The sequence below is a fragment of the Sturnus vulgaris genome, chromosome 1 (genome assembly GCF_052056855.1).
Source record: "Sturnus vulgaris isolate bStuVul1 chromosome 1, bStuVul1.hap1, whole genome shotgun sequence".
Lineage (NCBI taxonomy): Eukaryota > Metazoa > Chordata > Aves > Passeriformes > Sturnidae > Sturnus > Sturnus vulgaris.
Window position 1 is genome coordinate 90,060,174 of NC_142243.1, and position 27,271 is coordinate 90,087,444.

Below are 27,271 nucleotides of genomic sequence, written 5' to 3' on the forward strand. Positions count from 1 at the left end.
GGAGGACTCCTTACACAGAGTCAAGACCTTTTCTCTCTCTCACCCCACCCTACCAGGCAAAGAGGCTGGGATGGCACAAGACAGTGGGAGATGACACAGAGGGGACAGCTGACCCCTGTAGATCCAAGAGACATTCCATACCATATGGAATCATGCTCAGCATATATAGGTAGGGAAAGGAGAAGGACATTTGGAGTGATGGTGTTTGTCTTCCTAAGCCACTGTTACAGGTAAAGGAGCCTTGCTCTCCTGGCAATGACTGAACACCAGCCTGGCCATGGGAAGTGGTGAATGAATTAATTTTTCTGCTTTGATTGTGTGCACGACATTTTCTCTGCCTCTTAAGCTTTTTTTACCTCAATTCAAGAGTTTTCTTGTATTTATTATTCTAATTCTCTCCCTCAACACATCAGGACAGAGTGAGCAGGTGGCTATGTGAGTCCGAGTTCCCTGCTGCGGTTAAACAATGAAAGTTTTCCAAAGTCCCCATTATTCAGGTTTCAGAAACCATTAATTATAAAAGATTATGTGTCCATGCTCAACAATTTGCTGAAGTTTACTTCATTTTACAGCCACTCATAGTTACCAAAAACTCTATGTGTTGTGGCAGTTGTGCAGACACCTATCACTCCCATGAGGAAAATGTTATACTGCTTACCCTCAGACAAACAAAAAAGTATTGAGAAATTATTTTGATTTGATTTAGTCTGCATAATTTTCAAATTTAAGGTACAGTTAATCTGTCACCCCAAATCAATAAAACTGATTATAAAACATGAAAAGAAAATTATCACAAAGAACGAGTCAAAAGCTGCAGTTCTCAACTGGATTATCAAATCCCCAAATACCAAACCTTTTCTAACACTAAATAAGACAAAACCAAATCCCCAGCTACCGTATGTACAAGGCATTTTACACACACATTCATTTCCATAGGTAGGGTCCTGAACTGCCATGCTTCAGGGTATTTCCAAGCAGAATTTCCTCAGCCCAGGGGAACAGATGTGTCACTCACTGATAGAGAAACTCTATTTCCATACCTTGTAACATCTGGAATATAAAGGGTATAAACATCACCAGGATCACAAAGTGGTTTTTGTTTCTTTTGAAAGCTTCCCCTCTGTGCTGAGTAATATTGTTCACAGCCTGGTTCTTGGTAGTCGTGAATTAAAAATATAAAAGCCTTAAGATCCAAACAAACACCTACCTTGCAACATTTTTAACTTTTTATTCCTTTTTTTTATGTTCCAGTGCAAATAAACCAATGCAGTACAGACATGGAAATAATGCTGTCACCCAGGAACAAGTTCTTGTGAAGAGCAAAACCATTCTCTTAAAGCAACCAAAACTTCTTTTATACATAGACTTCCAGAACAGGGGATGATTTGTAGACCAAATTCCTTAAGAAATGCAGAGAAGCCACTGCATGACAGCCTCATGATCACAAAACAACAAAATGTGCTTTAAATTTGTCATAGTTAATTGTTAAAAGCAGCAGAAAAAGTGGGGACACTAATTTCTATGCATAATTTATCATTATAAACCAAAATTAAGCCCTACTGCTGCTTTATCTGCAAAGAAGAATGACAGTAAAGGAAAACAGGACTCATCAAGAACATATGTGGAGTTCAACAGTCTAGGGGCTAAGATCTGTGTAAACATATTACGCAGAGACGGGACAACAGTTAGTTAAAAAAAGAAGAAAATAAAATACTTTAGAGGCAATATATGTTTGTATTCTACCCCAAAATTACATAATTCAGCCTGGGACATGTTTCAGGTCATGATCCAGAGAATCACAAAGGGATTCCTATGCTTCCACTGCTAACATTCTCCTTTAAATTCATCCTTTGATGCATCCAGCCACATGTCGAGACTTGAGGTAAATGGCCATGGAGCTCCACTATTATAACTCCCTTCCAGAAGAAAGACCACATATTTCTTCAGACCTTCATGCTTTCTCACCTTTTTCCTCATTCCTTGTGGGTTTAATTTCTGTGTGTGCTATATTTCTATGGTAACTTGTAAAATTATATCACAAATAATGTAGAGAATATGTCGGTATGTCTTATTTTCTGTCACATACTCTGGAAAAAAATTAAGCAGTCATGAATGCTCCTTTGCTTAGCCAAAATGGCACAAAATATTCATAGCCTATCAGTGGATCTACCCTACTGCATGTGCAGATAATTCTGTAAGAACTGCCAGCTAATTTGCAATCTACTTTCTACCAATGAAAATCTCAGTTACCAGTGTTCCTTTCTCAAATTTCTAAAAGAAATAAATCATTATTTAGAAAGGCTTCCAGCTCTGCTTTTAAATTCTAACATGACAGGAAGTGCTCAAAAATTAACATTCTCCAGCTCCAGGAAATGCAGAGATGCACAACAGGCAATAAAAAAGATTCTGTCTCCCATTTCAAAGATTCTCATCTAAGGTTTGATCTTAACTTACTCTAATTACTTCATTAAATTAATCTCCACTTGTAAGGTAACTATAAAGTAATCTCTTCCTCTGGTATGGACAGCAACAAATAACACAAAGAATGGTCATATTTTATTTTCTCATCAGAGCTTGAAAGAAACTATTTTAAAGTGTAAAGATCAGTGTCAGAGAGCTTCTGTGGAATTAGCACAGATGCAATAGGAATTCTCTTTTTAATCTTCCATTTCATCTGTAAATACAAGCACATAATCTAGGTGTGCATCTCATATTTGCAGCTCATTGCTAATAAAAATATGCCAGAGAGCAATGTAATGATAACAAAGTCCTTTCAAAAAGTGCAAAATTACACAGAAGAATCATTATGAGTTTTTACACTGCAGAGTCTTTCTTCAATTACTCAGGATATAAGGAAGATTTGAGGGCTTTGTCGTTCAATTGCAAATTAAAGCATCACTTCACATGCACCAGGATCAGGCACTGAAATCACTTGTCAAGAGTCTGACACTTTTAAGAGCTTCAGTGTCTGGAACTCATCCTATCTTTTCCTGCAGACTCATGGGCCTGGATGAATCTGCTCTCTACATTCAGCCATTAGTGTCTCAGTAAAGCTGTTTGTCCAGCTCAAAATGTTCTCAATAAAATGGAGGAAGGAAGAAAAGAGGAGTCATGTTTTCATCCCTATTTCCTAGCTTGGGAAACAGACTTTTGCACCAAACCCAAATTAGTTAAAGGACTGTTTCTTTATGGCTATCGTCTCTTCTTATTAACAAAATATTTTATGTATGCATAGAGTATTTTTAACATAAAAGATACCAGTTTAGACAAGTGTCATCACTCAAGATATACAAACCAGTTTGATTAATGTGGGTTGTTCTTTGGAATAATGCCCTAATAGCTAAAGCAATTTCCATAGTTCTGAGTTACTTTCAAATCTTTCTCTTTCATGAAGGGTATTTCTCCAACATTCAAGCCCAGTCACCTGTCTGTAGACTGTTCTGAAGATCAATATGTGTTCCTCCATCTCATCAACTGCTTCCTCTATGTTTTCTAGAAAAAGAATTAAAATGACCTGAAATAGAAACCAAAGTGTCCTTCATTACTGAATAAGCATCCCACATACCCTTACTACCAAAGTATTCTATTCCATTCTATTTTCACTCAGAAAATAAATATGCATTTTTTTAATGTGACCTGCAAGAGTTTCATAAACAGAGGTTGAGAGAATGCCAACCCTGAAATAACACATTACTTGGAATTAAGGGTACTAGATATAATTAAAAACATGACTCAATATTTATGTTCCTTCAAGCACCTGTGGCATTTCAGTATTTGTCCCCTGTATTCCTGGTGACTTCTCTAGCCATGGAAGAATGAACCGAGGACATTCCTGCTGTCCTTTGTTTTAGGCCCGATAGATAAAATAGGTGGGGAAATTCATAGCCATCTCACGACTCTCAGTGCAAGACCTGAGTTATTCTTTAGAGGGAAATATTGCTTTGTTGGGTTTTTTTAGCCTTGGCATTTACATCCAATCACTAAGAGATCAGACAGCTTTTGAAGTTTATGTTTTAAGGTCTGATATTTAATTCACTGCATGTATCTTTCACTTTTGATGGCTTCTGGAATCAGGACAAAAATCGAGAACCACATTAAAGTGGAATATAGCCATGCATTGGAGCATAAATAGAAGCAGAAAAATTGTAGCCAATTGTATAAGAATTATGACTACAAGAACATCTTTTCAATGTCAATATTAAAAGTTTCCACAGACCAAAGGGACTGCCAACTGCAATCATGAAATGAGAGAAACACAGTGTTTTGGTTTCAACAAAAATGTGTACTAAATTTCCTTCATGTCTGTTTGGGCCCACTGACAGGTGACTCGGAGCACAGTCCATCATTAAACTGGCAACACTTCCCCACTGGAAGAACCACTAGAAGAAACACCTTTCAGAAAATGATTTTTTTCCCTTTTTCTTAAATCCATTATGCTTTATTTATTATGAGGAAGTGCTTCTTCATGTGAATTATGAAGAATTCTTCTGCACTTAACAGTCTTAAATGCCCATGGCTTCTGGTGTCCAATTGTTCCACTACAGTGGACTCTGGCTCAGGCAAAACAAGGAATTACAAAGGGGGTAAAGCAACAAGACATTACCACCAGCCTCTTCCCATCATCCCACCAAAATGAGAAGAGCACATCTGCCTTTGACCAGACACCTCAGTACATTCCTTACCAAACATCTTATGACAGCCACAAGTCATTTCAAAAAAGTACGTTCTTACTGAGAAAGAAAAAATTCTGTTCAAAGAAGCATTCAGTTTTTTAACATGTCAATTGACTTAATCAAAATATTTTCTGTCTGGCATTTTATGAGGTTTGACATTTTACAAAAAGCTGAATTTTATCCAAAAAAGGAAGAAACCTAGTCTCTTGGCACAATTCATGCTGTCTCTAAATTCTCAGAGGCTGGCGATTTCTGGCACCCTTCAGGCATGGAAGCAAAGCTCAAAAATTCACTGTACTACCCACACAGGTCAGACTTTATTGTAAGTGGGAGCTTTTATCAGCAAAGACTTTTGAAACCACTGTGCCTGAAGTTTTGACAGCTGTCATAAATTATGAGAATTCTTGCTTCCAGACAAGACTTTTTCTCCCAGAGCTACACTAACATTTAAGTGTCCATTGAGACTGAGTAAGGGAGAAGAAAGGGAGGAGTTACACACCATGGTGTGAGCAGTGAGGAAAAGAGAAGTGAAGAACACATAGGGCAAGAAAAGTCTTAATATCAAGCAAGTGAATAAAAATTCATGAGATAGATTCAGAATTTTGCTAGAAGGAAGGCAGGCCTTCTTTTCTTATACCTCTTATCATTGCACTTATGAGCCCTTTTCAGAGAAGCAGCCAATAGTACTCTTAGCATCACTTTTGGGAAAAACAATTACCTGCTTTAGGATGTAGTGAATCAGCCTCTAGGACATCCAGAGCAGAACTGTGAGAAAGAGGGAGCAATTGCAATCCAGCACAGTTATTTTCTTTACTGTTTATTCTTGCACTTCCTTTGCCCTTACTGAGCACTCTGTACCAAGCAAGATTCTACTAGAGAATGATATTTAATTAGAGTGAATATATTCGCTTATCCGCAGGGGAAAATTCTTTCCTTCATATGATTTTGAGAGGCCTTCGGAGATGAAAGGGAGCACCTGATTCTCTTCACAGATTCTCCTTGAGGATGTAAGAAGATGGGAGAGAAAAATAAGGAAATGCGTCTGTCATTCACGGGGAAAAAATCAAAACAAGGAGAGAAAATGGAGGCATAATCAATAAGGCTGATTCTTGTTCCTAAGTTTCAGTGCCTGATCGAAGGTGTTACCTGACAAACCTGATATACTCTTCCCAAACACTTTTCTGCTCTGGTGCTTTACAGAGGATTCATACCTTTTGTCCAATCAACCAGAAGAACAAATCAAGAAAAAAAGTCAATTTGAAGATAGTTTTGAATCTCAAGAAAGGAACCAGAAATATAAAACAAATGCGGACATCAGGTATTATAAGCTTTTTCCAGGAAATAGTCTTGATATTGTTCCAAACGGTCATTTTGGAGCACCTGACAACCCATGGATGTTTAGGATAAGAAGGCTCAATCAGAAATCCAATGAGAATTTCAAATAGCAGAAGCTAAAAATTGCAAATTAGGCACTGGAGACAGTACAAATAATTGTTTAAGCTTCACAATAGCCTGCATCATAAAAACAGCTGTAATCATTTTGCTTCTTAGAAAAGAGAAAGTTGCAATTCTGAGAGCTGTGTGGGATATAAAATCAATACAATTATTATCAGTTATGAAAAAAAAATCTCCCAACATTTTATTGTAATTTGTTTTTCGGGTTTTTTTATTTTCTTACTCTTATGTAATACTTCTGAAATATTTGAAAGCACAAAAGCTGAATTTATGTCTTGAAATATTCTGCATGGGAGGTTTTTCTTTTACGTATATTAATAGATTATCTTGTCACAAATACTGTCCAGACTTCTTTATTAATGTTGGCGCTTAGGTCTCTTCAAAAATACTAAATCATTCCCAATAGATTGATATAGATAGATATAGATAGATATAGATATAGATATAGATATAGATATAGATTAGATATAGATATAGATATAGATATAGATATAGATATAGATATAGATATAGATATAGATATAGATATAGATATAGATATAGATAGATGAGATAGATAGATAGATAGATAGATAGATAGATAGATAGATAGATAGATATAGATATGTATATATATGTATATATATAGTGGACCTTCTGTGACATTATTAAAAGAAACTACTTTTAAAATGAAAAATCTGTAACTATGCAAAGGGCTAACAAAGCCCAAGGATTTCTGAGGAAAGTAGTTAATTGTCATCAGTTGTGGCTGTGACTGCCTGTTCTGCAGTGGTCCAGGGAGAAGATGGGAGGTTTGTTGGCAAAGGCAGTTTGAAGCAGAAGTCAAGAGCAAAAGCCAGAGAAGCAGGGAGGTTGCACGGAAGAGAGCAGGCACTAAAATATCTTTTTGCATTTGATACTGTATGTGAAGAAAATTTTATACGCAAAATGTAATTAAGACAACACATGAAAAATTTTACCTTTTAAACTCTTTATATATTCTATGAAAAAAATACATTGATTGCATAATTGATCATGCATATTCCAAGAAAGATGGATATGCATAATGCCCTCTGCATCAGTTTAACTGCAAATAAGCATGCTTCCAGACTTACACGACACTGCAGAGGTTAGTACCAATTAGCAAACATCTTAGTACCTATACTCTTAGTCTTGCTTTGATATGTTTCTTGATCAGATGACTGACTCACTATTCTACCTCTTTTCTCTTTACCAATAATTTAATTCAGTTTTTGCCTTCTTTTTGCATGCAGCATGAAAAAAAATTGCTGAATTTGCTGCTTGGATATGAATGTATATGAAAGGTCACAAATCTAGGAGACATGTTTTCTATCTAGTTCTTGTCTGATTGTATTTGGCTACCCTCAAGCTCACAGATGTTTTCATTAAGAGCTATTTTACTAGACTTGGCAGCAAAGCAGATGTCAAAGGTGGCCTGTCCACTCTTTCACTCTTTCAATCTTCACAGAAACACAAAATCACAGAATGGTTTCGTTTGGAAGGAACCTTAAAGGTCAGCTGGTTCCACCAACCTTCCATGGGCAGGGACACCTTCCACCTTATATAACGGTATTGCACAAAGGGAACATTCACCCTTTCAGGCACCTGACAAATTCTCCCCATACACAATAGAGTCAAGTATTGTGAAGAAACAGAGAATCTAGGTCAGCACTATAGGACTAGATTTCATAAACCTTTCCAGATTTTCCTATTTCTCCATATACTTTTAAAAATTAGAATAAAAAAACCAGCTAAGTTGGGCTGTGTTGGGTCCTTACCAATCAGTCACATGAAGTTGGACTTATTCAAAGAGAGTTTAACCACAGATACCACATAGATACTTACAGCCTAGACTAATTACCTCAATGATTTTTAGCCCCCAAAATAGTTTTACCTAGTTCTTATCTTTTCTTTCACAAGGGCACAGTTAAAACATTGTCAAAAACTGATTGACATTTTTGGTTGGTACTATACATGTTATAAAGATTCAGCCTAATCTTTAGCCTATAAATCACTGATTATTCACTGAACACCAAACGATAGTCTGCAAAAAATCTACAAAATATAAAGCAAAACAAGAAAAATCTAAGAAACAATTATTTAAATTTACTCTTCTCTGTATTGTGTTAGGTTGTCCTCAGGCTTTTTGCTTCCGTTTTCCAGAAAGGTTAGAAAATTTTTCAGTTCTACATAGCTGGGAAATAGTGCCTGAGGTATATATGCCTGTTTTTATCATCCAAAATAAATTCTGCAACAGCCCCCACTAAAACTATTCAAAGCAGCATTGATTTCCCTGTGCTACCCTATAACTCCCCTACAGGGCACCAAAATGAAGCCAAAGGAAGTACAAATGATGGAAGAAGGTGCAAAGGTCTGAATAAAGTGCTACTCCTGCTTTTACCCTAAGAGACACATGACAAATTTCTACCACCTTCCCAAAAAGCTTTACTAGTTTTGTAACAGTCTGAATTACACTGAATATATTCTGGCCAAGAAAGGACTTTACAAGTTCTTTAGTTACACTGCTGTCAAGAAAAAAAAAAAAGGAGAGGAAAAAATCAAAACAAAGTCCAAGTGAAAAACAAAATTTGCCTCACTAGTCTTCATTATGATATAGCTTTAGGAATGTATTCATATGTATCATACTTAAGGACAAAAGGCAGTGAACTTCTGCCTCAACAAGAGTAATCTCTTCCTAGTATAAAAGGGAATAGAAAGTCTAGTTTTTCACCAAACATTAAAAACAGATATACTGCATTTCCTGTACACTGACTTGGTGTCCCAGTTTGACTTTTGAAAATACAGACTCCTGCATGAAGAAGGTAGGACCACTGAATTAAATATTCCTGATGGTATTGTATCTACACATTGGAAATTAGTAGATGTCTGCAGTTATTAGTGGCAATTACTTTGACTCCAGATGTCTTGGAATTGTGATTTGAATGGAATTGCAAGCAGTCTAATGAAATTCTTGAATATTTCTGAACATGAGTTAAGATACAGGATAGGAGATTTTGAAGCACTTGTTTTTGAGAATCACTGCTGGTGACAAACAGCTATGTGTGCTAACATAGACTGCCTGAAATAAAATTAGATCTATATCTGAAATTTATTGTCATTGTCAAGGAACTTACCTGGCATTAATCACCAACAATACAGATCCCTTGAAAGAGGGCAAAGTCATTTGTTGGCAAAAACAGAATATCTTATTTAATTTCAAACACTATGTGAGTTGTAATTCAAGTTTCATCTAATTAAAATAAATATGTCAATGAAAGCTGGAAGCAAAGCCTCAAAATAGACACAAATATTTACCAGTTTTAAACTGTATTTTACCACAAGAGAAATGTGGCTTCTGACTAACATATTGCACGACAGTCTATATACACATTGCATTTTGCTTTCTAGTTGGAATTTCTCTCTCTTTTTTTGTTTTTTTTTGGGGGGGGGGGGTTGGTTTTTTGTTTCTTTGGGTTTTTTTGGTTTTTTTGCCTACATCTACTTTTTTTTTTTTTTTTTTTTAATGAGAAGGAAGCAAAGGTTACAGGTATTGTAAATTTTGGGGTATTTTACTTTGGTTAGTTTTTTAAGGAAATGTGAGAACCACAAAGGTTTGCTTACTTTTTTGCTCAGGACTTTGTTTGTTTGCTTGACCGAAGTCAAAAATATCAAGCAAATTGAGTTCTTTAATACCATTTCCTCGGTTGATATTCATGTTGTGTTGAAAAATTGCAAAGAAAAATTCTATATTTTTACACAGCATTTTTTGGATGAAACATATGAACCGTAAATACATTACTTGCATATTCTCATGAAAACTTTGTAAGGAGAAAGTTGTAGTTGCCCATGAACTTCATTGCAAAATAAATTATCCAGTAACAGTATTATATTTAATAAAAATATTCTTAAAAAAAGAAAAAAAAAAAACAAAATAAGCAAGCAACATAACTGGTTCTTTTTTCAGAGTTGTTATATATCAGTCCTCTATTCTGGTATATTTGAAGGGAAATAGCTACTGCATCCTTGGAAACAGAGCCTACATTTCCATATTTCAACAAGGAAACTAAAGTTGTATCAAGCAGATCGGGCACTCTTTGCTTCACACGTGGTGGTGCATAATATCCTGAGACAGGTAAGGGAGTTTAGGCACCCAGCTCCCTAAGCCCCTTCCAAAATATTCAGGCTGAATTCTTCCATAGCATAATTGTCTGGCATTTTCCACTTAATAGAGCTCGCATCGGTATTAGAATTGGAAAATCAGTAAACAGAGCTCTCAGCAATGTTTTCGTTTTGCCCTGGAGCAGAACTTCCCTGAAGGTAGGAACTATCTTAAATGGCAGTCTGAACTGGGGCTGTATGGCATTCTGCATATGGCAAATGTGAGCAACAGCCAGACTGTCATTTATTTTTTTTAATTTATTATAATTTTGCAGTAAACTGTTAGAATGCTAATACACACACGGAAAACCCATCTTTCTTTTGAGACAACACTGGAGAGCATGCAAACAGAGAAATTAAAGTTTGTGAGGCTTTTGCAGAGACAGAAGTAAATACATCTGGGCTTAGAATATTTTGACATCTAAGAAGGACTCAACTCTAAAGTAGTATTTTGGATGGAAATACTTTTTAAACATTATTGAAAGTGGATTTTGGTTTCGGTTTTGTTTGTTTGGGGTTTGTTTAGCTTTTTTTCCCCTAAAAGATAAAAACACTAAGGGTTTTTGATTAAAACAGCATTTAGCCAAAATGACAGAGCTTTTTTCCATGAAATTTGGTACTGTTCATAGTCTGCATGCACAGAAAACAATGACAAATAAATCATTTTGAGCAAAAGGTGTTTTATAATGTGTGTGTCCTGTAAGTATGAATATTTCTATCAAAGTGGAATAGTTCATGCCCCGACCATCTTGTCTATCAAGACCCAGTTCAATAAAGCCCATCAAAGCCTCTCCACTGAACTCTGGGACTGGAATCAATAGCAGTGCCAAAAAGGGAGATGCTCATTCAGGCAAGCCCTGTCCACTCCTTTCAATTAAGAGAACTCTCTGCTGAACCAAGGGGTAAAACAGGAGATATTACTGGTTATTTCCCAGAACTTTCTAGCTTGTATGTTGTTTTATTGAGTTAAATATTATGTTGTATGACCGAATTCTCCCGTTTCAGCCCGTGCTTTTTTGAGGTTGTGAGAAAAACAGATGCACAAATGGTGAGTATATAGAAGCTTTCTATAACTCTGGAGTCAACAGTTCATGCAAATACATAGGCAATCTGGGATTTCAGTAACCAAAGGCTATAGCAGACATTTACAAAGTAGCTCTCCTGATCCAAATGTAGTTGCTATGTTTAATATGCAACAACATTAATTTATAGGACATTTCAATGATTAATAACATTTTCTTTGTTTTATTATATCAAGTGGTTATCAAAAGTAGAATGCTTGAGTTAATTAACAGCTAATGAATTTTTGAGATATTGAACTGCAGTATGTGAACAGTTTTGTAAATCAAGCAAGGTTACTGACACTCAACATGTAACAATGCTTTGACACTGTTTTACTTTACCATGTTGTGAGTTCTGGCTCCCAAAGATAAACTGATTACACAGAAAGACAACCAAACCGACAGGACCAAGACTGGAGATATTTTGAATGTTGCACATGGCTTTTGCTGAAGCCTCCACATGAAAGTCTAAGTTGTTTTTTCCTCTCTGTAGGACCTAGGTCACTAAAAGATTGATTCATACTCCAAAAGATAGTACTTCTGAGTAGGGGATCTAAGACATTAAATATTTAAAAGGCTAAAGTTCAGGTCTGGGCTCAACTATATGATCAATTTGAAAATTATAAACTAATACTCGGATAACACCTAGCTTTAATACTTCTAGTTTTAACTGAGGAAACAGAACATTTTCTCTCTCAAAAAAACCTCATGAACAAAGCATTGCAACTGCTTTTACAGAGCCATAAATTAAATGATAAATTATCTTAAAATATATAGTGAGTTCCTATGTACACTGGTAGTTGCAGTAACTGGAAGTAAATCATGATTAACAATGTAAATTAATTTCCAAGTAAAAATAGTTACACAATTATAAAAGTAGCACAATCTGAAGAAGGCTGAAATCATTATCAATTTTACAACTTTTAAGAAAAAATCTCTTCCCTACAAATTTTTATTCTAGTGATATTTACAAATACATATATTACACATACTTGATTTTATAGCTATCTGATCATTCAAGCAAATGCACAAGACTTAATTTTCATGACAATGGCATCCCAGAAATAAATTTTAAAATCGTACAGCATTAATTGAATTCTTCCTACCCTTTGCTTTCTTACTTAATTTCAGTGGGAAGAAAAAAAAATACCCTTTTTATCATGCTTCCAATCTTTTTTAAAAATTTCCCATTAGACTGCAAGAAAGTTGATAAGCATCTAAGGCAATCTCAGGTCAATGCACTTCACACCTGTAATGGAGAAAACCAGACCATAGGAGCTGCCTCTCCCAAAGGACAATGCTAAGAAGTGCTCCACTGGTGGGAACAAAGAGAGTCTGAAGAAGGTGTAGGAAGGACAAGATGTGTCTGGGGGAAGCAAAGACCATACTTTTATGTGTACTTTTGAACTTTCCCATTACCATTTTGAGTTCTCCAAGACCCTCTCCAGGTTTTTTAGCTTTCCTCTTGCTCTTCTTTTAACCTCTCAGTGACTGATGCTGACCTAAAGTCAACTCAAAAATTAAATTGATTTTGATAAGCTGATTTTCAAATGAATCCTTAACTAACAAAGCTTTTCTGATCTAAACACCATATTTGGAGGATGATTCATATTCTGCAGTTGCCAAAAGTTCTGTGCAAAAGTAGATCATGAATGAGACAAAATGAGTAAGATATTTTCTCTTTGCTTTTCTGTTCCATTCAGAACTCAGTAGATTTTTGCACCCATAGCAAGTACATGCAACTCAGGGAACAAAGATGTGGCACCTGCCTTTGTAAATGAGAGATCACTGGACTAAAGATCTTCTTTGTACCCATGCTGCTCTCTATTTCTCAAAATGGTTCTTGTCGTACTGTAAACACCAGGACCAGGAGGCACAGCCTCATCCAGGGTGATGAGGAGTTTGATGACAGTTAATGACATTAAGGAGCAGACACAAGATCCCCTTGCATGTTCTCATTTTTCTCATTCGACTTTTCCTTCCCTTTCCCGACTTCTGCTGCATTGACAGTGTCTCACTTCTTCTGTTGTTTGCTAAAATGTCACAATAAGAAATTAAAAGCTCTTTTTACAGCCCTAGCATTTTGCCAGTTTCCTGGATGCTCTTAGCCTCTGCCCAAACTCAATGTGCACTTGTTTAGGAGAGTTGTCAAACATTAGAAAAAATCCACCTCTTTCCTGTTCCCCAATACTAGAGCCTCACCATCTTTAAGAGTTTTCTTAACTGGAAGAATCATTATAATGTGATGTAGGAGCCACAGAGCTAGCAAAGTTTCTCCTATTCTCCATTACTTATAGACTGGAAAAAAATAGGCATATGGAAACTCCTATGCCCTGAGGGCAGAACCATTATGTGGGCTCTGATACAGTCTGTATTTCAGGATACAGTCTGCAATTCAGGAAAAATGTGGTGGATTTATTTGTGTCAAGATCTTTTCTACTCCATTTCTCTCAGAAAGATTATAACCATGGTAGAGCAGGTGTGTTTAGCCTCCTCTTCATTTTCCCACTCCTGCAAAGCAGCTTAGCTATTCTGACTGATTCCTGGGAAGATTTTCATACATAAGAAAAAGTCTACTGGTTATTCATTACTACTGTGTTTGAACTCAAGACACTTTAAGAGAGTGTGACAGAAAATAACATTGCTTTTCTGTTGATCTCTGTCTATTTGGCCTAGTGCAAAGGCAGAGAGGCCCTGCAGAGAGACCTGCACCCAGCATGGGGCAAACTTGGATGTATGGATAGACTGGGAAATGAGACACTGGAAAGCAGTGCCATGAAAGCAGACCTAGTCCTGATCAATGGCAAGTTGACCATGAGCCAGCAGTGCCCTGGCAGCCAGGAGGGCCAGCCCTGTCCTGGGGGGCATCAGGCACAGCATCACCAGCCAGGCAGCCTCATTTCCAGTGCTGGGGGCAGTTTTGGGTTCCACAATGTGGATACACGGCTTGGGAAAGTGTGCAAACAGGAGAGCTTTCCCATGGACTGCCTGAGAAGTATAGGCTTTCTCATAAGCTTGGAGAAAAACAAGGGAAAGAATCTCAAACAAAGATGCACCTGCTATTATTTACAGAATGTGTACTGTGAGAAATTGTATTGTTTATGGTAAGAACATCTTAGTGGAGGTGTTGCTGGCCTTGACCAATGGGCTGTGTTTTGTTCTTGAGATAGTGTACAAATATATTTAAGCAGAGTAGTGTTACAATAAACTTCGTCTCCTTCCTATCCTGAAGGATGACCATGTTGCTGTGTGTTTTATTACCGCCGTTCCACGGGTTAATCCCTAACTAACAGAGACACCACAATATAAAAAAGGATATTAAACCATTAGAGAGTGTCCACAGGAAGGCAACAAAGATGGTGAAGGGCCTTGAGGGGAAGTTGAATGAGGAGCAGCTGAGGTCACTTGGTCTGTTCAGCCTGAAGGAGACAGAGGGGAGCCCTCATCACAGTTACAAATTCTTCACTAAGAGAAGAGAAGGGACAGGCACTGATTTCTTCTCTGTGGTGATCAGAGACAGGACCCAAAGGAATGGCCTGAAGTTGTGTCAGGGGAGGTTTAGGTTGGGTATCAGGGAAAGGTTCTTCACCCAGAGGGTGTTTGGACACTGGAACAGGCTCTCCAGGGAAGTCACCAGCCTGACAGAGTTCAAGAAGTGTTTGGACAATGCTCTCAAGCACATGATGTGACTCCTGGGGATGGTGTTGTGGAGGGAAATGAGTTGGACTAGATGATCCTTGTGAGTCTCTTCCAACTCAGCTTATTCTGTTATTCTGTCCAATCATCTTAAACTGTCCCACATAAAATCCTTCTCTCCAAGCTGGAGATACATGGATTTGATGGGCAGACTACACACTGGATAAGGAACTGGCTGGATGGTCACACTCAAAGAGTTGAACTTGATACCTTGACAGGAACAGTTTAGCTCAATGTCCAGGTGGAGAGCAATGACAGGTGGCATTCTTCAGGGATAGGTTTTGCGACTGTCACTGTTTAACCTCTTTTTTATGACATGGATGGTAGGACTGACTACATCATCATCAAGTCTATCTGGGTGGTGAAGCTAAAAAGCAGGAGAAAAGGGATGACATCCAAAGGGGCCTTGACAGGACCAAGAGGTGAGGCTGTGTGAACGTGATGAAGTTAAATGAGGACAAGAGTAAGGTCCTGCACCTGGCTCTGGGCAATCCCAAGCACAAATACAGGCTTGGCAGAGAATTGATGGAGAGAAACTCTGGGGAGAAAGACTTGGGGTTGCGGATGGACAAGTAGCTCAACATGAACCAAAGGTTCAGAAAGCCAAATGTGCCCTGGGCTGCATCAGAAGCAGTGAGGACAGCAGGGCAAGGAAGCCTCTGCTCTGCTCTGGTAAGACCCCAGCTGGAGTGCTCACCCAGCTCTGGGGCCCCAGCACAAGATCTGCTATGTGAGTCCAGAGGGCTGGAACCCCTGTCCTGTGAAGACAAGCTGAGACAGCTGGGGCTGTGCAGCCTGGAGAGGAGAAGGATCTGGGGAGACCTTGGAGCTCTTTCCAGTACCTAGAAGAGGCCTGTAAGAGAACCTGAGAGGAAGTTTTTACAAGGGCATGTGATAGGACAAGGCATAATGGCTTTAAACTGAAAGAGGGTAGATTTGATTTAAATATTAGGAAGAAAATTCTTTTCTGTAAGGGTGATGAGACACTGGAACAGGTTGCCCAGAGAAACTGTGGATGTCAAATCCCTCAAATCCAGATTGGAGGGGGCACTGAGCAACCTGGTCTAGTGCAATGTGTTCCTGCCCATCACGGGGATTGCAACCACACAATCTTTAAGGTCCCTCCCAATGCAAACCTTTCTATGAACCTATGATAATATTTGGGTTATTTTCTGTAAAATGTTAAAATGCCGAAATTATGCAAAAATAATAATTCTCCTGGGAATATTGATTGTTAATCTATGCTAAAGCTTATTATTCACAAAAATACAGCTTAGCTAAATACTTCCTGTAGTCAAAGCTCATTTATTTCCTTTCTTTCTCCTGCTCATCTGCTTATTTGCTCTCGGTACTTGTCCATGGGTGAGCACCATGGGCAATTGTCTACTGAGAAATTGTTGAGTGGCAAAGGCTTTCAGCAGAGAGGATCACAGAGATCTAATGACTTCTCACACGACTAAACTCAGGTCAAGCAACAACTCTGGAAGGACTGTGAACAGGATTTTGTTTAGAACAGATTAAAAAAGAAAACACAGAAGAGAAGTACTAAAACTCTTTTTCGTTCTAGAAGCTATTTAAGGGTACATCACCCCCTGAGTCTCCTGAAAGATCCTCAGTTATCTCGAGGGAGCAGTGAAGCCCTTGGTCTCACCTCAGCATAAAGTGGGTGCAGAAAGCAGAGGGAAGGGATGTGGTTCCAGCAGTGAAAATACTTCTGTCAGCATGCATGCCAGTGCAACTGTGATGTTTGAAGGAGCTCAGCCTGAATGGCTTCCATGCAGATTATTTACACCCACTAGAAGACAGCAAAGGCAAATGTAGACACATTTCAGCTGTAGTCCAAATCCTGTCCTTGAACTCATCTGAATGTAAACCAGGTAGAGCCACATCTTAATAATATGTTTGGTCTTTGTTGTTGTTTTGTTGGGTTTTTTTGTTGTTTTTTTAAATTATGTATTTAAATAAAGATATTGCTAGTTTATTGTAATTCATTGGAAAAAGAAAATTCAAACATAGCAGGAATTTCCAGTGCATGACTTCAGCAATTATTCCCTTTGCTACTTAATTTGTTTTTCCATACTGTTTCTCTGGTCAAAACTAACACATTTTTATGATCTGCAATGCTAGCACCCATTATCCTAATCCCTAACGCAATTGCAAAGGAAAAGACTGAAAAGTGTCGCCTTTATTTTCCCAGAGAGAGGACAGTACACAGATAATTTGAAGCCTTTTTCTAGGATTTGGTACCCATTTAAAAGTTGATATTGATTTTAGATGCCATGCATTTTTAATACTTCAACACAGAGCAAAAAAAAATGGCAGTGCAAAGAAATAGAACACGAAACATTATTTCTGACAAATTTTTCTATCAATTAAAGCTGCAGGAAAAAAGAGTATGGCAAATTAACAACAAATATGTCAACACTGATGTTTCAAAGTTCAGTAGAAACTTTTTACTCTCATGAGCTTTTTGAAGGTATAGAATTTTGGGAAAAAAAGGCAATTAATTTTGAGACCATCTGCTTAGGATTGCTCTTCTCATTTTTTGAAACACAGATCTGTCAAGCAAATCTATGCATTTATAGTTCAATTTTCTCAGTATGTTTACATGGTAGGTTTGAACTGGCCCGAAGCACAAAGACCTGACTCAGGGAATGATTTCACCCTCCCTGATGTATCCAGATTAGAAAGTACACTAAAACTGAGGTATTACAGCCAAATGGCTTGCTGAGGCAGCTGCAATTTCTTGCCTGACAGCAGCCTCAACTATGTGAAAACTACTTTACTGCTCCAGTTTGCAGGAAAACAGAGCTGACTTTTACACAGTAGTCCTAGGGAATGAATACTCGGATTCCTCTGACCACCTATGGGCACTGAGTTTCCAAAGTGCATTGTTTGTGACCTTCTAGCTGAGATTACTGACACAGTGCTTTTCACTTTCAAGCTAATCAGGCCACAGGGGACTTAAGCTGACTTGTCTTTCTGTATACTGGACGTGTGGACAAGAGCTGCTTTCCCAGACAAGCACAAGTTGCATCTGTGAGGTATCAGCATCACGCTTCAGGCTCGTGTTTTTCCTCTGTGTCTGCCTCTTCACACACTTGCTTGAGGGAGCTGAAGCTCCCAGAGAAGTCACACTTTTCTCTAAGCTTTTCTTCCAGTCATGATCAGAAAACTAAAGAGAAATGGGCAGCACCAAAGCCTTGAAAATCTTTTGGAATAATCATTTAGTTAGTGTTAACAATCTGGACTGAAAGGATGGCTAACAATAATAAACATTTGCATGCAGATGTATTCACTTGTGTTATGTGGTGGCTGCCGTCATGGTGAGTTTCTGGGTAATGCTAATGCCATCTACTCCAGAGGATCAAAAATCTACATGGAATGCTCCTATATGAATTTCAGAAAATTCAGTGTAGTCCTTGATGCAGAAATCCTACTGACCCTCAGCTAGGAAATAAGCAAAACAATTCAAACTCCTCAAAAAAATTCCAACCTTTCTTTCCCCAGACCAGATCTTTTTTGGAGGATTTACACACTGACATATTACAATTACACATTCTTTTCCCAATTGCACCAGTATTGATCAGGAACAAGTTAAGTGAAATATTTAAAATTAAATAATAATAAATTACAAAATTTATGCTGGGACACCATGTATCCTAAATGTATCCCAAAATGAGTGCTTAAATGCAAAGAGAGGACTGTAGTGGCTCAGAGTGGTCTGTATTAGCTCTTACTTCTTTAATACCCATTAAGTATTACAGGGATACTTTCAAAACTGAAATAAGATCGCTGGAAGACAACCAGCCAGTCAGAGGCATAACCCAAAAAGGCAATTAAAGTAATTCAAGATAATCAGTGAAAGAGGAAAATAAAGAAAAATAAAAACAGAGCCAAAAATATACAGGTATCTCAAACCAATGAAAAGCAGCAGCTATCTAGAAGAAGCAACAAACACACCAAGCAGCCAATATCAGGCAGGCACAGAAGAAGTGCTGCATCTTTCACTTTCGTACTGGAGACCCCTTTTTTGTTTGCACAAATGTTTGGAGAATGATAGTTTCTCCTGTCACAATTCTGGTTTACATGTAACAAGGCTACTTATCACAATCAGGTGTATACATTATTTAGAATCCACTGACAGTCAGGTGACACTTGTCAATTGTTGCTGCTGGAGAGGCTTCTTCCAATAAATTTATCGACATGCAAATTAGGTAACCAAGCACAGAGCACAATAAGAAAGAGCAAATGACCTACATAAGTCAACCCAAAAGTTAACTGTACAACCAAATTTGGTCTTGACTTTTTTAGTAGTCGCATCTACAAAAATAAGAAACTAATATAAAGAGGAACTAACTGACCTTCTTAGATATATTATCTTATAAAAGAAGAATTTGTTTATCCTCTAAACTTCCTAACCATTGCTGTGAAAACAAATATTGTCTCTTCGTTCGGTCAGGACAGACTTCAAGAATCACCCACAACACCATTTAGTTCTTACCCGAGTGAAAGGGTACCCTTGGGGAAGGATGCTTGCTTAAGAGCCCTGGCTCTCTGTTCTTAAAACAAGTTTCATAGCAGTAGGTTTGCATTTGAACTGAATTGTTTTACTTTATTGAAAAATTGCTGGCACTAGAAGGTAATACTTAAATAAGAAAATGGTTCCTTAGCAATACAGACAACAATTCTGGAAGCTAAATATGAATGTTGAGTGACTATGGATACATCTTAAAGCCTTCAAGACATTGACACAGGGCTTTCAGTCATCATACAAAGCCTACAAGAGACCTGTACCCTTTAGAAAAACATCTGTAGGTCAGGAGAGGCATGTCAGGCCATTTGAAATGGTGCTGGAAGCCTATGTTAAGGCATCCGAAAAAGCACTTTGACATGTTATTTTAGGGAGAGAAGAATGTCACATGCTGAAGTATGCCATACATAGCCTATGCACCCTTAAAAATAAGAAATAAGCTGTAAACTCAGGGTAACAAGACATAAACTTTTCATTTTGCTCCCTGCTCCACTTCAGCTGCTCTCCGAACTCACAAGGAGCATGTGCCAGCACAGCATCCAGCAGGAGCACCCTGCCCTGCAGGTGGGAGTCTCATCCTGCAAAGGTTAATTATGAAATAAGACCCAAGGCAGGCACTCCAGGGCTTTGGCATGCTTCCAAGCACCTGCTGTGAGCCATGCCTTCCAGCAGAACTACAGCTCTCTGAGGCAGGAGACCTGACCAGGGCTGCCCCTCATCCCCTGCCTCCATTCCCATGGGAGAGCTGCAGCTCACTGAAGAGGTTAAGGGTCAACTAGGGAATTTAGGAAGCAGGAAAGGTAGTTATGTTTGCTAACTGCTCAGTCTAAATCTATCTGAAATGACCCACTGAGGATTATAGATCTTGGAGGTATTTTACAAGCCAAAAAATCTAGGTAGTGACAGAAAAGCTGGTTTTCATTTCTGTTGCTGCTTCTGACTGCTAATGTTTCAGACCCAAGGAAGTCACTGTATGGCATCTGGTCTGTTGCTCCATTACCATTGCATTTGTCTAGCAGAAGCTAATATTCCTGCCCCAACCTCTTTTATTCCTACTCTCAGAGAACTGCCTTACCACACATACAGAATAAAAGATCTGCCATTCCAGGTGGCAAAAGAGCCAACTCCACAGCACAGGGAATTTGTAAAGCCTACTACTATGATTAGTTGATGCAGCTGGAGAGCAAGTAAAAACCCAAGTGCAGGGTCTTATCTGTTTCTGAGTTTTTGACTGAACAAAAAGCAGTACAAAGAACCAGGACCCCCAATACAATTTTGTTTTGGCCTCTGGCCTCCCTGGTAACCTCCTCTTCTCTGTGCATCACTTTGGGAAATACAACTCTTTATACAAGTGCCAGATGTATTGATAAAATCCACCAGCCGTGACTTTCTTGATTCTACAGAAAAACCTCAATTTATTACATTCTCACAGAAATCCAAACAGCAGAGAATATTTCCTGAATCAAAACGTCAGACTTTTTGAGTACATGCAGCAAAAGAAAGGCAGAGGTAGCACAAACATCTCCCCAAAACTTCCTATTGCAAGCACAAAAATGGAAGTACATTTTTTTAACGAAGTTAAAAGAGCAGTCTTGTATATGTTTGGGGTTGTTTACTAGAAGATCCAGGAGGCTGCTTTAATAAGATTGTTATATTTTACAGCTTTCACTATATTGTACTACAATTTTGCTTTATGTTCTTAAGCCACATATACACAATTCAAATTAAAGTTATTGTTGCTCTGACATCCTCAACATAATTGCCTCACAAAAGTCGTGAATGGATTGTCATCAGGCAAAATCAGAAATCCATGTTATTTTGATTAGGTGAGCCATTAAGATAATATATCTATTAACATCTGTAGGAAGAAACAGATGAAATTGAACTGCATAGTTTTAGCTTTGTTGATTCTTTTAATATACACATCACTATGAAAATAAATGTCTGGATTTTTTAAAAAACACCTTCCAATTTATGGTTGGGGATGGGGCAAGGATAGACCAACCAGCCTATAAGCAAATTTATAACCCAATTAGACTGCTCTTTTATAGTTTTATTGTTTGTTTCTTTGTAATTCAGGCCTCTAATTGGATGTCATCCAATTTAGAAATATCTATGAAACAAATACATATTTTAAGGAGGACTTGCATTTATTTAGAACTCAATGGAAGGTATCATCTACTACTATTTATCTTTATAAATGTATAGAATACTCTTTTTTAACATGTAGACTTAAGAGGGCATATTCAAGACTGCTTAATTAACTACTCTGCCATTAAAAGATTAAATAAATTAAGAGTTTAGTGAAAATCATGCTTCTGTAATATGTATCAATTTTACAACTTAAGTTTGTAGAGGTTTTTCATGTCAATATTGTCTTAAAATAAACATATTATTTATATACTTATTAAGTAATAAAAAGTCAGAAATATATTTTTATAATTAGGGATAATTAATCAGCTTCTTAGTGCAATAACATTTACATAGTCATTGAATATATGCATCTTTTACATCTTAAATTTCTGTATTTTTTTCCTCTACTGTATCTCTTTGCCAGAAGAAAATATGCAGTAGATTATGCAAGACGGCCCAGAAATTTTAATATGTTAGTTCTCTGTCCTTTCTTTCTCCTCTTTTGCAGTTCTCCTTATCCTTTTTTCCTAGTGTTGGTTACTTCTCGATGTAAAATTGAGAATTAAAACTCTTATCTTTCACATTGTTTTTTAGGTTGCACTACAAAGCAAAGCTGCTGGTTCACCTTTAACCATGGAATAGTTAGCGAGCCAGAGGTGGTAGGGAAAAAAACCCAAAAACAAGTAGGAGGAATCAATGAGAAGAAGAGAAGGACATTCAGTCGTTTCTCATGCATTAGAACTCCAAACAGTGATCCTTGGACACATACTAATACAGTATGAGTTCCTCACATCTCCTCAAGGCTGCTTTTGAACCACAGCTGTTCTGTCTTCTCGGCAAATTTGATGTCTCTAAATTATGACTTTTTTGTTTTCCAGAAGCACTAAGCCATGGTTTGACAAAGAGTCCCAGGAGCTAGTTTCTCATACATCACCAGAAAAAAAAGAGGTATTAAGTTTACTTTCATATTTCTTCCAGCTTATAAGGAAAGAAAACAGTGAAATAAGAATTCACAACAAGCACCTTGTACCTACAAGACTAACCACTGTACTGCACTATTCTGAGAAAGATGCATGTGCAGAAGCATATTGCATGATGCACTCAGGAGTATCAGATCTGAATTTGTAGATTTGCTGAATGACATTTATAAAACCACTGGAGAAAAATATATATCCTTTAGTCATACAAGGGAGAGAATACTAGTGTTTTTCAATATATAACTGCATGTTGACACTTTAAATATTTCACAGGGGGCAATATTGATACAGTAAAAGCAGACAACACCCAGAATTACCAAAGAGATCATCCCAGTTAGAAATCTGTAAAATGAATGTGTCTGTTTAGAGAAAACTGTGCATTTGCCTCTTTTCCCCCTAACAGATAACAGGACATGTCTCATTGTAGAGGCAGAGATTATTTGAACTGCAAATATACCTTTAGTGAACCACTTTTTTATTGATTTGACCTTGGAGGTGGAATGATGAGAGAGCCACTCCTGTTGCATTAGGAAGTCTTGGGAGAGGGCAAGACAAAAAGAAGGAAAGGGTGGAACCTAATTACCTCTGTGCTTCTTACAACATGGGATAATACATGTAAAAACGCTTTCATTATATTCATCAGACAAGTTTATGACTGTGAAACATAAGATGCAGATTGAAAGACGATTTCAAACAAGAAAACTGGGCATGAAAAACACTAAATCCCTTGAGAAAAAAACATGAAGAAAATTTAAAACTTTCATACCTAAACACAAAAAGCAGTTCAAGAAGCTATACTATAAAGATAAATAATGGCAGGGGTGTCCCCTTCCATACTATTTGCCCATTCATTCCAGGACTCCATGGACTCCCTACTGCTCCCATTAAAATTTTGACCACCAGTCATGTCAGCCACATTATACATAAGTCATTTTCAAAAGCAGCACTAACACACAGCTTAGATAGGCTATTGTTACTTAATTATCATCATAACTTCTCTCTCCTAATTTTAAAGATGTTGGAGAATGTTTTAATAGCTATGGAGAACACATTTGCAGTGGCAAACTGCAATGGAGGAATTAGTGTCTCCAAAATAAAGTTTCTCACATGTCAGTTTCCTCTACACCATGTGTCTATACCTCCTGGTCATTTGAGGGGAAAACAGGCAATGGTGGTATGTAAGCAATCCTCTGCTCTTGCTTTGATCTCTTTTCACTTTTGAGTACACAAGTAGAGGCCTACAGAGGTTCTGTGTCATTTCTCAGTTGACGGAAGTAAAGGAACTTCTTCCAAAGAGAAAACACATCAATTGTGTTGCATTAATACCAGAAACTATTATTGATATTTTTCAAAACTTGGACTGCAATAACTACATTTTTTACAGCTATCTGTAACTTATGTTAACATATCAAACATCCCTAACATATTAACATATCAAACATTTTTATTTCTGAATATGAGACACTGTAATTTTTCCTTATTTTTTAATGCCCCATGCACTCTACTGACCCTACAGTCTTGGCCTTATTTTTGCACTTAAGGTAGCTCTGTATTGCAAAGAGATCTCCTGCCAGTCTACTAATAATGTTTATGCCATAGAAAATCTACTGTATTTTCATGTCAAGAAATTATACTGATTATTCACATTTTGTTTACTAGCCAAACCTACTAGTTGGCAGAATGGTCAAGTTATAGTTGATACTGTTTAAAAAGAATAGCATTAATATTGACAGACTACAGCAATTTAGATGCTCTGAGGACAAAAGAATCCCTAGACTTCTACTCTGGAAAGATATATGACATTTTTCTCTTAGAATTTCTGCTTTTAGCAAACTTAGAGGAGCCAGAATCTTACTTGAGATGGCATTTGCAAACAATTATCTAATTATGCTTTCTAATGAACTATTTTTTATTGTCCAAAAGCAGATGGCCCAAACAAATAACTGCATTGCATTCTTTTGCCAGGTGTACATTTAGCAAATTTAAAGCGCTTTACTGGCATCATTTTCCATGCAATTTCACTGCTGCGTCTCAACAGGAGAGAGGCAACTGTTATTCCTATCCAACCGTGTGCCAGGAGAGGAATGCCTGCTCTGGTTTGTACATGCAGCCCTTTTAACAGGCAGCTGCCTAATTTTGCATATCTCAGTACTCTTTCTATCTGCTGCTCACTGTAGCTCAGAAAAGAAGTGCTCCAAGGAATACTGATTTTCCTAAACTTTTTATTTCTGAACTATTAAGGATCCCTTTAGCCTCTTGAAATTTCTGAAGCCATTTCTCTTCTACTAACTTACAGATCAGTTGTTCTTGGCTATCTCTTCTCTAGAAAAACATTTCTCTCTGTCTTTCAATTGAGTTATTCTGGGATTCTTGAGGTTAGAAGGACACACAGCCTTCAGTTTACAAGGACAGCGATTTAGCTGCTCCTAAAGAATATTTCATTAAAGGGATTAATTCAGATCTGACACTACAGAGTTATACCACTGATAAACAGGGACTGCAATTTGTCCAAGCTCTCATGACAGAAAGCCAAAATACCTAAGATTGTACATCAAGGCCTGGCAGACCTTTAAAAAGAAGTCATCAAGTAATTTCACGAAACCACTTCTTTAGAAAACATAGGGGAAAGAAAGAAAGTGAGAATGGAAACAAAGCTGATAGTTGAACTTGAAAAGCTGAACATGCTTTCAAACAAGATTAAGTGACAGCATATGCAGAGTCACTCATCAAATGTGTGATTCAGTTTGCAATTTTACTCTGGACTAATATTTAATAATAGATTAATATTTAAGCAAAATACCTAGGGCAACAGGTAGTATGACAAACAGAACCTTGTTGATTTAAAAAAGAATTTCAGCATGGAAGCAGAATCCTTTCTCTAATCTTGCAGATGAGTTCCTTAGTCCCTCTACCATTTTGTGTGCATTGCTGAATTCAAATACAGGGTAAAGTTATAAATAATGTAGTAGCACTCCTGTCCTGCTTGAACTCAGTAAAAAGTTGATCATGGCCTTATGTACTGGTGACACTTTTATCAAAGCTTTTGGGTTTTTTCCTTTAGTCTATGACAAACTCATGAACATGTACAGATGGAATGCCACCAGATTTCACTAAATATCTATTGAAATTCATTATTTTATACCATCTTTGCTTTTTTGCATCTCATAGAGGGAAGGTTGTCCATTTACTCAGTATGCATTCAATTTTCAAGTGTGAATTTTCAATTCATTTTTAGACACTCCTAATAGAATGTGATTATCAAAGGTAGTCAATCCTTAGGTGACACCCTCACTGTGCTGCTCATGAGCATTGCACCGGTAAAGTATCCCATAACCAAAGCCAACACACAGGGAAGAAACAAGGAGCTTTTTATTTGGAAAACAGCTTAGGTCAGTATGGTCATACCAGATTTAATGTGCTATCAGATAAGAATGGAAGTGCAGGAGCAGTGTTTACATTAATAGTAATGAATACAGGAGAATGGAAAAGTCTCTTCTTGTCTTTTTAGCTGGACTACAGCAGACATCATGCTGAGGCCAAACCTCCAACCTTGTGTTAAGTTTTGGTTGCCTCCATACAAGAAAGACATTGAGGTGCTGGAGTGTGTCCAAAGAGCAACAAAGCTGGTGAAGGTTCTACAGAAAATGTTGAGTGGTTGAAGGAACTGGGGCTCTTTAGTTTGGAGAAAAGGAGTCTGAGGGGGACCCTGGCCTACAACAACCTGAAAGGGTCTAGTAGTAAGGGGGGGTGTCAGCCTCTTTTCCAAGAAATAAACAAGAGCAACAAAACAAGAGGAAACAGCCAGGAGAGGTTTAGATTGGATACTAGGAAAAAATTCTTCATGGAAAGGGTAGTCATGCATCAGAAGAGCTTACCCAGGGAAGTGTTTAAACCATCACCCCTTGATGTATTTCCAAGACCTGTGGCACTGAGGGACACAGTTCAATGGTGGGCTTAGCAGTGTTAGGTTAATGGTTGTATTCAATGATCTTACAGGTATTTTCCAACTTAGATGATTTGATAATTTTAAAGGGTTCTGTGATCACTTTGAACATAATTTCCTTGTTCAGATGTTGCAGCCTTTGGTGAAGGGTGGTGTCCTGATGCCAGTGCAACAATCTATTGACTGCAGGGGATCACCACTGCATAATCATCTTTCCACTAGGAGTCATCTAAAAGATCTGGAACTTACACTTAGGGAACTCCTCAGAAAAAGCTGATTTTATATTCTCTAAACAAACTTTTATATAGCCAACCCACTCCCCTATACAGAAGACTGAAATTTTGAAAATAAACTTCCACTGCATTTTCTTGTAGCAGTGCTTAGCAATGCTCCACTCCTCCACTTGATTGAGTCCTTAAGTGTTCATAAGAAATCATTTGCTCCAGGACTGTTGCCTCCCTCTCTTGCAAATGTAGGACTGGCCAAGAGTTCCCAAGGTGATCTGAGGCTGAGGTACTCAACTGACAATATATGGTGGGTAGGCAACCAGGTCACAAATCAAGGGAAAAGGCAGATGAATTCAAACCTTGTATGAACGTTTCTGTCATTCTTTTCCTTTTTAATACTCTGCTGCTTTGTAC